Source organism: Suricata suricatta, chromosome 9 (assembly GCF_006229205.1).
Source record: "Suricata suricatta isolate VVHF042 chromosome 9, meerkat_22Aug2017_6uvM2_HiC, whole genome shotgun sequence".
NCBI lineage: Eukaryota > Metazoa > Chordata > Mammalia > Carnivora > Herpestidae > Suricata > Suricata suricatta.
In genome coordinates, this window is record NC_043708.1 from 99,920,103 (window position 1) to 99,931,891 (window position 11,789).

An 11,789-nucleotide genomic window follows, 5' to 3' on the forward strand; every position below is an offset into this window, starting at 1 on the left:
ATTCTCCCTCCCTCTCTCTCTCTCTCTGCCCCTCCCCTGCTCACACTCTTTCTGTCTCTCTCTCTCCCTCTCAAAAATAAACATTAAAAAATTATTTTAAATAAAAAAAATAAAAGTGAAGGAAGTTCCAGTGATGAATACAGAACACTTCTTGCTGCCTTTTACCAGTGAGGGCTCCACATGACATTTTCATACTCCAAATAGTATAAAGAAATCCTTATCTATTACATATAGAACTAAATATTATTCAATTCTTGCTGCATTTGAAAGATGTTTCATACAAATAAATACTTTGCCAGACACATGTCCTCAAAAGTGCACTTTATTATAACGCCCTAGTGTTCACTTTGAAGTATGTACACGGACACAGCAGATAGTGCAAGAATATTTTTATGCATATATATATTTGGTGCAGCATATAGTGGCACCATTTGTTCAATGACTAGAAATGCACCATTTCAAAGAAACCTCCACATGTCAGAACCCATCTGTCCTGTATTTGGCCACAAAGCCAGTCTTGCCCTCCTTACGAAGATAAGCCAAGTGCTGTATCAGGAGGCCCTCCCTCTCAGTGTCTTTAGGGGGGGTCCTTTCATCTTTTATATAAAGATTCTCCTCAAATGGGACCTGTGGACAAGAGAAGATTTGTTAAGAAATTACAGCACACTTACAGAATAGATCACTAAATAGATCAACGTTGGAGAGGAGTGTGAGCTCAGAAAAATTAAAGAAAAGAGCCTATAACACAGAATTGTACTAAGTGATCCTATTTCTGGGAAAAAAACATGTACATGTGGGCAAACACTGCAAGGAGTCCACTAAAATGGTACCAGCAAGTTGACTCTGGGTGGTTGGATTACAGATGATTCTGATCTTTCTCTATTTGCTTAGCTATATTTTCTGGATTTGCCAAAATGAAGATGTATTACTGCTGCAGTGGAACCCACCCCTCTTCAAGAAATAGATCATTCTGGTGGGAGATAGAACTAAAGCTACTTTAAGCAGACAATAAACTTAAGTAATCAATAGATGAAGACATCAGATAGCACTTAAAAAAATTTTTTTAGCATATATTTTTGAGAGAGACAGACAGACAGACTGTGAGCAGGGGAAGGGCAGAGAGAGAGGGAGACATAGAGTCTGAAGCAGACTCCAGGTGTCGGGCTCAAACTAACAAATCATAAGATCATGACCTGAGCCAAAGTTGGACACTTAACTGACTGAGCCACCCAGGCACCCCCAGATGGCACTTTTAAATGGAGTTAGTATACTGAAAGTTGCCACTTCAGAGTCTGGGTACTTGGGAAAAAGACAAATCAGTGTAAAAAGAAAAAAACTTTAGATACCTAGGAGGGTATATGAGTTCCTTGAAAGCTTAAGACAAAATGAAAAGGCTGTAGTCTGATAGTGCATCTTTCCCCAGCTCCCTTACATGTCAAATACTGGGCCCCTTGCCAGGCAGAAAGAGATCCACACTACTTAACTGATATATATAAGTATGTGTGTGTGTGTGTGTGTGTGTGTGTGTATAGTTACATATATGTGTGTGTGTGTGTGTGTATTTTTATGTGGAGGAGGGGAAACCGAGAACCATGAGCAACATCAGCCTCCACCCAGGGTTGTACGTGGGAATTAGATGCAGCAGAAACTCAGTGGCATGAATCTGCGTGGACTGAGCACTGGATGGACACACCCCTGCCCACTCTCCACCCTGGGGACATGCACATTAGCCAGAATGAATCTGAGAGATGATTTACAATGAATGACATGTCATTTTGATATTGGTTATTTCATTTCTTGAACTTTAAAAGTAGTCTGTGTCACTATTTAACATGCAGTCAGTGGTTACTCCAAAGAGGTTCATTAGGAGCAACCACAAATTGGTTAAAATTGATTCAAATGAAGTAAAACTAGGGAAAGTGCTTGGACTGCCTCCAGATTTCAAATCTGTTTTCATGTCACAGGGAAAGAAAAGGGTGGAAGCTTTCCTAGTTCTTAGTCTCTTTAGTTTTATTATTTCCTGTTTCTCGCTCTGCCTCTCCAAAACATTCAGGACCTTTCACTTCTTAAAAAGTGCTGTAAATCTTCTAATTCACTAAAAAGGGTATCAAATGAAACTTTTCATTCATATCTCTCTTCCATCAGTCTTTATGGCAACCTAGAAACCCAGGGAAGAAGACCAGATGGTAGAGAGGAAGCTGAGAATGGACAAGTCAATGCAGTAGAGAAACATCATGGTACAGAGTTAAGAGCCAGATTCTGGCCCCACCACTGTAAGCGTGTCTTAGATGAGTTGCTGAACCACGTGGAATCCCTTCAGCAACCTGCTATGAGAAAGGAATTAGTTGTATCATTAGCCCAGAGGATAAAGCTCTTAGAACAATGCCTGGAATGGAATTACTGCTAAATACGTGTCTACTGCTAAATACGTGTCAGTCAAATGCACTGACTCAACACCCAGCCAATCAAAACTCTACCTTGTCTGTTTCCAAAGAACCCGGTCTCAGCCAAGGCTACTTCCAAACCAAGGAGCGCAGTCTTCCAAATCCTGAGAAATCAAGCATAGTTACCATCACTTAATTTCCAAGGTGACATTCTAGGTTACTTCTTCATATGACACATTTTAATAATCACTCTCTTATTAAAAAAATTTTTAAAAACTATACCCAGTTTAGGGAATAGTACTGCAGATGAGGAGAAGCTGCTGCCTGTGGCTTAAGTTAATCTGAGCCCTACAAAGTACATTAGAATGTTATCTTTCCTTTAAATATTTTATAGCAATATTCTAGAATAGAGAGTTGGCAAAGTGTTTTTGGTAAAGGGCCAATCGTAGATATTTGGGGCTTTTTTTGGCCACATAGGTTTCTGTCCCTGCTGCTTTTTTTTTTTTTTCCCCAACTATATACCCAACCCTGTAATGAATGATGTAAACATCATTTTTAGCTCAGGTGGCCAGATGAAAAATTTTAAAGGTAAGTTAAGAATAGTTCATTCTTTAAAGAAATGTTAAACAATCAGAACAACAAAGAGGTGACAGACACATTGGCTTACAAAGCTTAAAAGATTAACTGTCCGAAATATTTAGTACAGAAACCTATTTACTACAGAGAAAGTTTGCCAATCCCTCTTCCAGAGAATCCCAAGGTAAGAGTATTATTCTAAAACTTTAACCCTCCATTGCCATTTTTCCTAGCCCACGGAGCTAGTTTGTTTTTTCAAAACAACAATACATAATCATCTCAGAGGATGCAGAAAAGGCATTTGACGTTTGACAAAATCCGTCCCTGATGGAAAACTTTCAGCAAACTACTAAGACAATTTCCTCAGTCTGATAAAAGACATCTAAAAAATCTATAGATAACACCATACTTAATTATTAAAGACTGAATTAAAGTTCAAAAAGAAGAAAAACCTGTTCCCTCTCACCATATCTATACAATACTGTACTGGAGGTTCTAACTATCCCAATAAGGCAAGAAAAAGAAAAGCATCCATATTGGAAAAGAAATAAAACTGTCTATTCACAGAGGATAAGGTTGCCTCTATAGAAAATCTGATGTCTTCAAAACAACTATCAGGATACGTGAGTTTAGCAAATTTGCAAGATACAAGGTCAATACGTGAAGCTCAGTTGTATTTGGAAATACAAGCAACAAACAATCAGAAATTGAAAATTTGAAAGTATTATTTCTGTCAGCATTAAAAAATACAAACTCCTTAGGATAAATCTGACCAAAGATGTGTAAAACCTGTAACTGAAACCACAAAATGTTGCTGAAAGAAATCAAAGAAAATCTAAATAGAGAGCTTTTTCATGTCTTATCATTGAGAAGACTCAGCAGTAAGATGGCAATTCTCCTAAAGTTGAGGTATAGATTCAACGTAATCCTAATAAAAACCCCAGCAAGCATTTTTGACAAGTTTATTCTCAAATTCATGTGGAAACGCAACGAACCTAGAAGAATAGCCAAAAGACAACTTTGAAAAAGAAACCAGAAAACTAATAAATACTATGTGATGTCAAGACTTAACTATAAAGCTACAGTAATCAATATTGTGTGATATTGACATAAAAGTCAACCATCAGTGGAAGACAATAGAAAATTTAGAAATAGAACTGCACATATGTGGGAAAATAATCTTTGACAAAGTGGAAAGGCAGTGTGGAAACAATAGTCTTCTTACTAAATGGTGTTGATAGAATTAGATATAATATGCAAAATAAAAACTTTAAGCCATACTTTGAAGTACCAAATACAAATTATAAACCAACTCAAAATGGTTCATAGGACTGTATATAAAACCAAACTATCAAGCTTATAGATGAAAACAGAAGCCTCTGTGACCCCAAGTTAGACAACAATTTTTGGATACTACACCAAAACACAATCCATAAAAAAACAAACTGACTGTACTTTATCAATATTATAAATTTTGCTATTTTTAAAGTTTATTTTTAAGAGAGAGAGAGAGAGAGAGAGAGTATGAGAGGGGGAGGGAGAGAAGGAGAGAGAAAGAATCCCAAGCAGGATCTGCACTGTTAGCTTAGAGCTGGACATGAGGCTTGAATTCATAAACCGTGAGATCATGACCTGAACTGAAATCAAGAGTCAGACACTTAGGTGACTGAGCCATTGAGGCACCCCCATTTTTTTAAGTTTATTTATTTTCAAGAAAGAAAATAAATTTTGCTCTTTTAAAAGACACTATTAAGTAAAAAGACAAGTCACATACTGGAAGAACATATTTGCATATGATGTATTTAATAAAGGACATATCTAACATATAAAAAGAACTCTTAAAAATAATAGAAGATGGGAATGCCTGGGTGGCTCAGTCTACTAGGCATCCGACTCAGTTTCAGCTCAGGTCATGATCTCATGGTTCATAGCATTGAGCCCACACACCGTTAGTGGGGAGCCTGCTTGGCATTGTCTCTCTTCATTTCTGCCCCTCCCCCGTTTGCATGCACTCATACTCTGTCAAAATAAATAACCTTTAAACTAAATAAATAAACTTACAAAATAGTAACAATAAAAGACGGAGAGGAGGAGAACAGGCTTACACAGACACTTCACCAAACAAAATGTGTGAATGGTAAATAAACATAAGAAAAGATATTCAACATCACTAGTCATTAGGGAATTGCAAATTTAAAGCACAATGAGATATCTCTAAACCTATCCTGGGTAAAATCTAAAAGACTATGTCAAGCTTGGGTGAGGACACAGCGCTCACACGCTGGTGGTGGGAATGTAAAATGGTGCCCCCCTTTGGAGGGCAAGTTTCTTTGGCACATCAATATAAACCCACATATGATGAACCAGTCAATCTACACACAAAATAGCTTCAACCTACTTTTTAAAACACCACACACACACACACACACACACACACACACACACACAAGTTGTGAACCTAATATGTGAACCTTTAATTAACAATAATGTATCATAGCGGTTAAGAAAATATGAAATATAAGGATCTTTCTCCTAAAATTCCTCTTGTGGGGGTGGGGATTCCAATACACCCTACAGTACAGATGCGCGGTTCTCTTAATCCTCCAACAGCCTCTCTAACTCCAGGACTTACTTGAGCCTCCAGGCATTCTCAGGACAGCATTTTCCTGAAGGAGCCAAACCACCTGATGTGGGAAGAGGGAGGACTCCAGTCATTTGCCTCTGTGAGAAGTGGAAGTGCCTGAGTGCAGGGGATTTGCTCGCTGAGGGTCACCTCCGTTCTGGCAAGTCGCAGCCAGGGTGAGAGGTGGAGGCTGAGTCTCTGGGCCCCTGGAGTCTTGGATCTTCAAGAGAAGCCACCAGCTCTCTTTCTGCCCCAATGACTCTGGCTCTTCACATCAGCAGGCTTGCTTCCCATCTTCATCAAGAAGGGGGCTCCTCGCGTGCCCTGCCCCTCCTCCTCTCCCTGACACTCCTTTCTCCTCTTATGCAAGGCCCGATTCACTTCCACCAGAAACAGCTCCAACCAAGTCCAGTTTTGATCGCACTTCCCTAAAGAGCTCAAACTAGGAACTTTGGAAATCTTTAAGGTCAATCCCTCACTTTACAAATGAGGTAACAGACTCCATGAGGTGAGGTGACTTTCTTAGGGCCACGTAGCTAATAATTTGTTTTATCTCCACCTTCACACTGCAGTTGGATAACCTGATGGCTACCATGACCATATGGCCAAGATTTTCTGTCCCAATTTCAAATGTTCTGTATGGTGAGTCACCAGACCACACTCACAATTTCACGATCTAAAAAGCAATTGCAATTTCTACTGCGAATGTGTTAAGAGGGAGCTTCTGGGAGCAATAAGCTCATTTCCATTACTGAGTCCCACTTTTCAATTCTAAAGCACTGTCTTTTACCTTTTTTGGATAATGGACCCCCCCTTTAGAAAACCAATGAAAGCTATGGACCCGCTCTGCACAAAAATATTTACACAGAAACATAAAATTTTGCTCCAGTGATTTAAATATGCAATGTACGACCATGAAAACCCTTGTTCAGAGAGTACAAATGTTAGCGTGTCTGTCATGTGGCCAGGAAATAGTTTTAAATGGCTCCTGAATCGTAACAAAATTTTGCAAATATTTATGTGGGACAACAGTTTACAGAGCACATTTAATCCTCACAACAACCCTGTGAGGTAGGTATTAATATCCCAATTTTACCCATGAGGAAACCACAACCCAAGGAAATCTGGAGATTTTCCAGAGTTCACATGGATAATAACGGCAGTGCCAGCACTAGAACACAGACTTTTTGTTCTTTGTTCAAAACACCTTCACATCTAATATTTTCAGTTTTGAAATTGGGGTCCTTCCTAGCTACCCACGGGAAACTCAATGGCAAGCCCTTTCAACAAGGGTTTTTAAAAAGTAAACAAGTGTGAAGGGACCATGAGAGATGACAGATTGTAGCCTGTCATGCATTATTCCCAGGCAAGGAAACCATAGAAGTGTGTCATTAGAATTGCAGGTCCTTAGGTACAGAAACTAACCGCCATTTAAAGGAAAACAAAACAAAACCAGATGCCAGAAGCGGTTAAACACATCGGTTTTGGGGGTTTGGTTTTGTTTTTTTCACCGTAGTAAATTGTCTGGCCTTTTTCCCAAAGAACAGCTACAAGTCAATTGGGAGAAGAGCCAAAAATCATCTGAGAGAAGGCAGCACATACACACCGAAAGGGAAATATGAGAGCCAGAAAAACTTCCAAACTTTATAAAAGATTAAGATGCTGGGAAATTTGCTAAACAGCCATAGAGAAATACCTCCTATGGGGGAAAGCAGGGTGAGAACCCCTAATCAATCTATAAGCCAGAGATTTCAGAATCTCCACAAAGTTTCTGGCCATATTCTTGATGACACAGAACTCGTTTCTTGGCCATCTACTCAAAGAAGCAAAGATGGGGAAGCTATTCACTTGCCCTTGTTGCTGAGGCTTCAGAGCTGAGCCAGGGCAGTAGAAATTAAATGCTGCCCAAGGGCTGTGGCAATTTTGTGAAAGCTCTCAATGGCCATGGCAAATGAGAAAAATAATGGCCTTGTGGTTTAGTAAAGGTATCTATCCAACTTAAAGCACTGGCTCCCAGTACAGGACCTTGGTACACCAAACAGTCTTCAAAACATCTGGCAAAATGACAGTACTGAGAGTCAATGCCCGTCACACCTGGTTTTGTGTCCATGGGTGAGAGAATCTATCCACCTAGCGCCTTAACTCCAGGTTCTGTCGGGCTGCGGCCAGGCAACCCGAAGTCCCTTCCTCCAATTAGCTTCAGCAGCAGTGAATACTTTCAAAATAAACCGTGTAAGAAAGGTCTCCTAGGTCCAGTTAGGACCTACCAGTCTGGTTACACACTCCCGCAAACTCTGGAAACTTAAAGCTACTCTTCAATCCCTGATTTACAAAACAAACCTAGATTTATGACAAAGACGACTCCGTCAGGAGGCCTCCCTTCCGGGTACTCTCTGTACCCCGCACCTGCCAAGAACATGGAAGTTTTTAAATATCTGCACAAAGGAATCTCCCCCAAAGAGGTTCTCTCCTCAAGGGGTGAAAACCTAGGAGCTTTTTGTTCTGTTCCTTCCCCAACCTCAGCAGAGGCCCTTAACCTGCCCTTAAACGCTAGTAGAATATTCTCCAATAAGAGAATATTTGTTCTCCAATAAGTGTTATTTGTTCTCTGGTCCTTTTTTTTTTTTTTTTGAAAAATTTTCTGTTTTTTTATTTATTTTTGAGAGACAGAGACAGCACAAGCAGGGGAGGGTCAGAGAGAGAGGGAGACACAGAATCTGAGGCACCTCCAGGCTCTGAGCTAGCTGTCAGGACAGAGCCTGATGCGGGGCTCGAACCCATAAACCGTGAGATCATGACCTGAGCCGAAGCCGGACGCTTAACTGACTGAGCCACCCAGGCGCCCCTGTTCTGTGGTCCTTGGGCTTCCTGGACTTCCAGGACCCAAACTCTGGATACCAAAATGTTTTTCTTCAGTTTTGCCACTGTTATTTTGGGATAAAGGTGTTTCTTCCTTCTTCGTTTTGTATTTTTCAAGTCTCTCACAACTTCCTTGCTCTCCCTTTTGCGCCCAGCACGATGACCAAGGAAGAACTCAAGGGAAATTGCAGCCAGACCACTCACAGCAGGGAGAGGAGAAGTGACAACGTTACCCCTGCCACTGTGCTTGTGAGTGTGGCACGGGCGACCCAGGAAGCATGACGTTCCTGATTCCCAAAGAGAAGTCACAAGGACAGTACGAATCCTTTGCATACGTGTATCATCTGGTCCTCCACCCTCAGTCCTGTAGCAATTTACAAAGGTAACTTCCGAACCCATTCTGGGGGACTCTGGTTTTCTCAGACCCCGCCTTACATACACACAGAAAAGGGAGTCCTTGGAAATCACTTCTCACGCTCACGCCCTGCAGTCAGCCATGACATAATCTTCCCGTGACATCGGGGCTCTTCTGGGGCCAGGAATGAGTCTTGTTCATCTTTTATCCTCAGCACCTAGCTGGAACTTGTCAACTGTTTTTAGGAAGGAGGGAGGAAAGAAGGAGAGAGGGAAGGAGGTTTTGTCTCTGGTTTTCTTGTTTCTGCCATAGCCCTCTAAGTCTGTGCCCTTTCCTCAATGTTAACTTATCTTTCACAGAGTTTCTGCCTAAGTAGAAGCTAAGAAGAGTATCATGTGCCTATCCAAAACGGCAAGGCCCGCAGGTCCAGCAAAGAGAAGTAATTAATTCCCTTTCCCTCTTGCCTTACCCCAAAGGACGAGAAACTTCTATTCTTGTATTTCCTAACCTATTTTCTGGCTTCTTCAAAGTCACCCCAAAAGTTCTTCCATTTACCATCAACCTAGGAACTGACCCTTTCAGCAGTGTGCATCCTCACCCGACATGGGAACAACTGGCAGTACTACTGAGTACTAATCAGTGCTCTGCTCCAAAGAGGCAACCCCGGGTCCTCTTTTCAAGAGAAAGCAAAGGCGCCACCCAGCACCCAGAGGCTGGAGAAGAATCCTTGCTCCACACCACTGCCATTTCCTCAAGCCCGCCCCATTTTCTGATCATAATCCAGTCTCCCGCAAGGCTGATACCTCAGCAAACTCTCTCCTGCCAGCTCTAATGGGGGTTCCAGAGGCTTTGGGCCTCATCAGATGATCTCCCAATTGGAGGAAGGGATAGAACTTAGGAATACTTGGGAATTCAGCTGCAGGTTCCCACCAGAATCCAGCACTCCTTACTACCTAGCCAAGCAGCATAGGAGGCATGTTTTGAGTGTGGAACAAACGGCTCACGCTAACTTTAGGCACTTCAGTGATGCTAACATGGAGCCAAGAGCTGAGAGACGAAAGAAGGAAACCACCAGACAAAACTTTTCCATTCAAGATAGCAAAGGCTCCATTTTAGAACATGGATGTATAACTGATTATACATCTATTATTCTTCCTATTAGGAACATCTAAGCAGACCATGGAGATGCTGTTTACAGTGACCAACTGCCTAACAATGAATATCACATATTGTCCTCCAAGGACTCCATACTCCGATGCCACTCTCCAGACCTTGCATACCGAAGGGTATTCAGCCTCAAGATTGGATCCCAAATTCTTAACAGCCCTTAAAATTATATCTGGACTGCTTTTTAGTTATCTCTACAATATTCCTGTTTTCCAGGCCCCTTACGGAAACAGGGTGCTAATTCAGGAGAAAGGAAGAAGCCATTTTCTTCTAAGTCCACATGGGTCCCTTAGGTCGGAGGTGACTATCCAGTGATATCGCACCCTCTTTTCTTCTGGGTCACTGATGACTATGGTAAGAATGTGAACATTCGTATCCAGGTTTACCCTATTTAAAAATAGGGTTTAAGAGTTTGCCCACCTTTCTTACCACCCCAGTTGGTATCTGTTTCATTACAGAGGCTCAGGTTTCCAAGAAACAACCCCCCCCAACCTCACGATGCCCAGCAACCCTGGTGAGCCCACATCCAGATTCATCCTCACATCTCAGGTTTCCATCTTAGGACCACCACAATGTTTGCCGCACTTTGGAGCCCTGTGCAGCTCACATGCCCCACTTGACCTTGCAAGCCAGAATGTCTGCACTAGGGAGGGAACTCACTTAGGGCAATAATCTTTTTTTTAATCCCTTTAACCTAACAGCACTTCTGTTAAGTGACTTCTCCAATGACATCAAAATGATTTAAAAGTAATTTTGTTAGTTTCCCCCCTATCTAGTAAGAAGTGGTGGATGGCGGGGGGGGGGGGGGGGGATGTGATTTTACCATAAGAGATGAATGAGAGGGTTTTGATAGGGAAAAGAAAGGAACTGAAGGAAAACAGGTTATGTCCTGGATGGTGGTAACTCCTAGGCTTCTCTGGTGGTGACAGGAACCTGTGAGCCTGGTGGAGAGGCTGAGTCGGTGAACTGGTTGAAGGCTTTACTAAAAGGACTACTAGTGTCTCACGGAGATCATTCAAAAGAGCAAGAAACATGTCTGCTCCCCTCTTGCAGAGAAGCTGGCTAAAAATCCTCAGCCTGAGGAGAAGTTATCTGCCCAGTTGGCAGCTCAAACTCAGTATTCATGGATGTAACTACAACTTTCACCCAATTTAATATCCATTCTATAACTCTCTTCCCAAGACAGGGTTTGAAAGTCCCCCGTGTGACCACCACATAGGTCAGTTGCATTAAGACTTTTCCCCCCTAAGGCCACGGTCACCACAAGAAAATATGGCTCTGCTACAGTTCAAGACCTTGGCAACAGTTCCGATTGGGGGGTCCGCAGCGACACATGAACCTGGAGCAGTGAACCCAAAGGCAGGAAGCCGGGGAGCGGGGGGAGGGTAGCCAACGTCTTTCAACGGCAGTCAGGGGGCCTCCAGGCGCTGGGGTCTCCAGGGTGACTGGGGCAGGTGAGGATTGGGTTTCTGGGGCTTTCTCCGCAGGAGCCTGGCCAATGGCAGTGCTGGTGCGCAACTGGCGTGAGCGGCCACGCCCCTCGGCAGCCCCGCCCCCGAGCGTTTGTATCTGCTGCGGACGTTGGGTGTCCGGTGGAAGCTCGGTGGGGTGGTGGCAGTTCTGGGCTCTGTCCCGCCTAAGGAGACTTTCAGCAGCGACTGCTCCCCATCTCCCCCAAGGCCACACCGGTCGGCCCCACGTGGGCCCGCCGGATGCTCGGAGAGTGGCTCCAAACTGGACCCAGGGAGGCCTGCTGCTGTGACCGCCTTCTGCCGCACTGGCCTTTCTAGACCGGTTTCCTCGTCTGAATTGCTTGGACATTCAG

The 11,789-nt window shown here is 42.7% G+C and overlaps 1 long non-coding RNA gene across 1 annotated transcript; it reads right to left on the reverse strand.

Annotated features, from left to right (window-relative positions):
- Positions 1 to 306: 306 nt before the first annotated feature.
- LOC115302449 lies at positions 307 to 11,388 on the reverse strand. Its single transcript, XR_003913470.1, has 3 exons — positions 11,260 to 11,388; positions 2,478 to 2,548; positions 307 to 627 (listed from the first exon to the last, which is right to left on the reverse strand). It is a non-coding gene; the product is annotated as an uncharacterized LOC115302449 (long non-coding RNA).
- Positions 11,389 to 11,789: the final 401 nt, after the last annotated feature.